The following is a 5,789-nucleotide window of genomic DNA, read 5'->3' on the forward strand; positions in this document are numbered from 1 at the left end:
TAAGGGATTTCAAAAATCACAATGGTGGTGGTTAGGGTTATGGCTTGATCACTCCTATTTATAATTAACAACCGTTGTCTATGAGCGTTTTTTTAGGCTACAACAACGGTTTTTAAAAATCGTTGTCTTTCGGATGGTTTTTTTGGGCTACAACAACGTTTTTTCAAAAATATTTGTCTATATAAGATTCTGTCAAGGGTCAAAGACAACGGTTTGTGTAAACCGTTGTCTTTCGGATGATTTTTTTAACTACGACAACAGTTTTTTAAAACGTTGTCATTTTTTAGTGTTTTATTTGGTTAACGACAACGGTTTTTTGAAAAAACGTTGTCGTAGTTTCTAAAATTTTTTAAAAAAATCGGTTAAAATTAGCGACGGTTTTTCTTAAATCGTCTGTAAATATAGCGACGGTTTATGAAAAACCAGCGCTAATTTTAAATCAGCGACAATTTTAAAAAAACCGTCACTATATGTAGCGACTGTTTTCGAAATAACTGTCGAAAATTTAAATTAGAGACGGTCTATAAAACCATCGCATTGTTAAATTCGTGACGTTTTAAATAAACATGTCGCTTCATTTAGCGACAATTTCAATTAAATTGTCACAATTTTAAATTAGCTACCAAACAACCGTCGTTAATTTTACATTTACGACGGTTATTTTTCTAACCGTCGCTAATAGCGACGGCTTTAGCTAAACTGTCGCTCATAGCGACAGTTTTATTATATTCGTCGCTTTTCGCAACGGTTTATACAAAAACCGTCGCGAATTGCAAATTGCCTATAAATAACCGCATCCTTAGTCATTTCTTCCCACAGTAGACAATATGGTCCATTTTCTTCTCAATTCGGCTTCTCTTAAAAGGAGGGCCAGTTGAGTTCTAAATAACCTTTGTGTCGTGTCCGGTGAAAATAACAGCTCCATATACATGACCAGTGTTCCGTAATTTTGAGCCTCTGAGAAGCAATTGTTGAGGAGAAAGAGGAAAATGTAGGTTCTCGAATTCCATACAAAACTGTACAATTTAGCATTCGGATCCTCACATTTAACGACTGCCCGAAAATCGCTAAATTCATTATCCTCGTTTAAAGAGGAGGTAACTTCTAATGCTTGTTTGAGTTTTAAATTTGTCTCCCCATCAAGATTCATAGTCTCAACATAGCAGACAGCATCTTCGTAACTTGATGAGAGCAAGGATGCGGTTATTGCCTATAAATAACCGCATCCTTGCCTATAAATATTATTAATTTAGTAAGATTGTAAGGGTTTTTGTAGGTTTATTAAATTACAACAGTAATTTTTTTTATTTTACGAAAAATATAGCGACGGAAATCATATGAAAAACCGTCGCTAATTTATATAAACATCGTCACTAATTCTCTAAGGAAAATAATAACCGTCCCTGGTTTGCGACGGACATCATATGAAAAACAGTCGCTAATAGCGACAATTTTATAAAAGCCGTCGCTATTAGCGACGGTTTATTTTAGAAAAATCGTCGCAAAATTTAGTTGAACAACGATTTTTCAATGCTACGACAACGGTTTTTCACCGTAGTCTTTAGACGTCTACAACAATGGTTTTTCACCGTTGTCTTTGAGCGCACCATTTAACCACAGGGCCTTAAACAACAGTTTTACAAGACCTACAACAACGGTTTTTCACCGTCGTCTTTGACGTCTACGACAACGGTTTTTCACCGTTGTCTTTGAGCACACCCTTTAACCACATGAGCTTTAACAACGGTTTTATTTGATCTACGACAACGGTTTTTGTTTTTAACCGTTGTCTTTTGCCTTTTTTTTTAGTGTACGCTAGACTCTAAATTATTCCGATTTTTAAGCAGAATAGTCCTTCTTGTAAATATCTACGAGCGGCTCTTCAACCTTGATCAATTAATTAGGTCTACGATTGAAGACCGTCCTCCTCGCTTGGATTGCACTCGAAATCGCAAGCGATTTGTATGTTGAGACTGTAGTCTCCGAATTTCCAAAATCCGGAGAAGGTGCGACGCGATGGTGCGGTGGTGGAAGAACAAGTGGCCGAAATTTTGTTGTAAAAATTCCAAGTGGCCGTGACTTTCAATGGGAAAGATTTATTGATTCTTAATCAATGATTAATTGAAGCTAATTATGCCATCAATCAAAAATTGCTTGCATGAATTGATTTGAATCCTATGCTTCAATTCCACACGGCCGAACCCTTTATTTATTATTATTTTTTTTATAAACTTGTGAATTGGCCGAGAGCTTCAATGGAGGAAAGGTATGAATTTTGTTTTGTGTTTTGTGTGCAAGAGTTTCGGTATGCGTTTAAGGCTCTTCATGGTATATATATAGAGAGACTCATAATTTAATTAGGAGTTCCTCTCCCACAAGGACTATACATATATCATGATATTAAAATTCTCATATAATTAATATATAATTATTACTTTTAATAATACACAATATATCAATACCATATATATATATATATATATATATATATATATATAAACATATATTTTATATCATCATATAAAATATATACATGTATATGTACATCAATTAAATAATCATTATTTAATTTATAAAATTATCTCATTGGTTAATTTAATTCTAGACTCCTCTAGAACATTTATGAGAATTTGTGCATGCTAATAGTCGTCATTACTAGGACAATCATTCAATTAATAAATTCTCAATTCACTAAATAAATGAGTATGAACTCATTATAACCCCGATCGACGATACAAAAGCGTCGATGTATCAAGGATAAAAGTCTTGTTCATATAATGAAAAATAAAAATTTCGAAGATCAAAATTTTCACTTACCATATTGGGCGACTGTTAATTTTAGTGAACTTCTTCACAAAACATGCAGTCCACTCTTCTTCCTTATTTAGAAATTAAGCTAACTTTCATTTCTTACATCCAATTATATCAACTTATAAACTTCTTGTTTGATCTTCATCAAACTAGAAGTCGCCAAATTTCAACTCCTTGAAACATGACTATCTCAACGGGAACACAGAATCCGATACTTGTATGACCTTCAATGGTTCCAGGATAAAGTTAGTCGTGGGTTCACATCTCCATGTGATTCACAATAACATTTATCCTTATTCGGGCTTACCCTAGTTAGCCTCATTCTTTTCATCAACTCCTTGATCAAGAATGTCAGAACTCATTTCTGATTGCACCTATCAGATCATGGTAAGAGCGTCAAATAGTATCGCCCCATGATCCCATAGGTATCACTGATAGTGTCTGCAAGAATCTTTAATCATGTTTAGCATATAGTACGGTCCCTTCAACGCATATATCCCGATTGAATCTACAACCATTGGTATATCAAGAGTTGCATATGAATTTGATAACGATGTTATTTATCTTTGAGTAATAATGGTGACACGGTATGTGCAACTAGGAAAACACATTTCCCTAAAGCTCATTTCTTGATCTGGCCAGAGACTCCTTACACTATTAAATCATCAGATCACATAGGATATCTTCACCCGTAGGCAAATGGTGAATCCCTAACTACAATGCATTTGCTCCTGCGTATTTCGAAACAACATCCAACCTCGCCAACTGATGACCCTCAGTGGAGTCGGTAAATAGAATAAAGTGCATGCTAGTACGTATAGCCCTACAATGTCCAAGGTCAAAGGACTAATAGTGTTCAACCATAACCGCAGACTATCCCACTCGATAAGTGAGAATCACTTGGACAGTCTGAGGGAGGGTTGTTTAGTGTATTATCATATGATCACCTATATGTGTGAATAGACATCTCCATGCTCTTACCAATGAAACATGGTGTTTACATCATAGATGATAGTCTCGAGCTCGATCGACCTTTATAATTGTTTTAGTCGAGTGATTCGAGTAGGAACCTATTTAGAATACATGATATACTTCCTAATAAGTTTCATGATCTTTCGTTGCGAGGCAGACCTCATGGTATTTGTTGTATATTCAAGGACTTTATCTATCCAGCTCGCATGGATATACATATAAAGTATAATGTCATAATCGAATGAAATCATAAAATATTATTAAAATAAATATTGTTTTACATTAGAGTCAAAAAAATCCCGAGCCCCAAGTTGGTTTGATGGTCACCTACTCTAACATAAATAAGTAAAATCTTATTTATGTTATTCAGTAAAAAAAGAATGAATTGCAAGATTTTTTTATCCCTAATGATTTTTCTGTGTTGTCCTCGTCGTACCAAAAAAATCACAAACACTCTTGTATCATGTATCATGGGTCAACTTTGTGAGACATATTTCTAACCCGACTCCATCATTGAAAAATATTACTTTCATGCCAAATATTATATAGACTGAGTCAACTCGTTTCATAGATATATACCCGTGACTAAAAAAATTGTTGAGATGCTCAAAGAAGTGGGGCATTTGTAGCAATATTTTCTAGCATGGGTCGAAGGCGTTAAGATAACTTCCACATTTTTCAATAATGGAATTTCCTCGTAAACTCTTTTATAAGCAATTTTTTTGATCTCTATCAAACTGTAGTATCCAAATTCAACTCAATGAATTCGACTATCTCAACGAAAACATAGAATAAAATACTTGTGTGTCCCTCAATAGTTCAGGGATACAGTTAGCCGTGGGTTCACAAGTTCATGTTCCAAACGAAATTTGTTCTTATTCGGGTTTAACCTAATTAGCCTCATTTTTTCATCAAACCATTGATCAAGAACTTCAAAACTCAAGTTTGATTGCACCAATCAGATCATGGTAAAAGAGTCTAATAGCATCGTCCAATGTTCCCCTATGTATCATTGATAGTACCTGCAATAACTAATAAGTTATATTAGCGTATAGTACGGTCCCCTCAACTTATATATCACGATCAAACCTGCAACTATTGGTACATCCAGAGTTGCAAATGGATTCGATAAAAAATATGATGTATATTTGATTAAAAATAGTGATAGCGTATGTGCAACTAAGAAAAGACCATTCTCTAAAGCACATATCTTGCACTATTAATTCATCATATTACATTTGATATCTTCACTTATAGGCGAGCGGTGAATATCCGAATACAATACATTGAATCTTACGTATTTCGAAACTACATCAAACCTCACCACCTGATAAAACTAATTGGAGTCGGTAAACGGATCAAAGTATATCCACATGTCCTTACCAATGAAATATGATGTTTTAATCAAAGATGTTAATATCAAGTGCGAGCGACATTTATCCCTATTTTAGACGGCTGAATCGACTAGAAATATATTTAGAATATACTATACATTTTCTAATGAATTTCATGATCTACTAGACTCGTGGACCTCATGGTGCTTAGTCAAAGCAACGAGCTGTTAGCGAGATGTCTGCCTCTTTGGGGGAAGCGGTATAAGTATATTCATCGACTTTATGTATACAGTTTCCAAGAGTATACAAATAAATTAAATGTCATAATCAAATAAAACCATAAAATATTATTAAAATAAATATTATTTTTACATAAAAGTCAATAAAACGCAAGCCATAAGTTGGCTCGTTGTACACCTAATCTAAAAATCTTTCACTTTTCATGTAATACAATACCCCTAAATTTTAACGTGTTTGGACAAAATTTAAATGATTTCAATAAAAAGAATAACAATAAACTACTTAAATAAAATGAAATTTATCCTCAATAAAGAGAAATTCAATAAAAATATTTATTATAGCAAAAATATTTAACGTATATACACATTAATCTACTTAAAGGAGTTGGAATGAAATAAATAAAAATACATCTATATAATATTAATAAGTTTA

This window comes from Primulina tabacum, unplaced genomic scaffold (genome assembly GCF_025594145.1).
Source record: "Primulina tabacum isolate GXHZ01 unplaced genomic scaffold, ASM2559414v2 Contig403, whole genome shotgun sequence".
Taxonomy (NCBI): domain Eukaryota; kingdom Viridiplantae; phylum Streptophyta; class Magnoliopsida; order Lamiales; family Gesneriaceae; genus Primulina; species Primulina tabacum.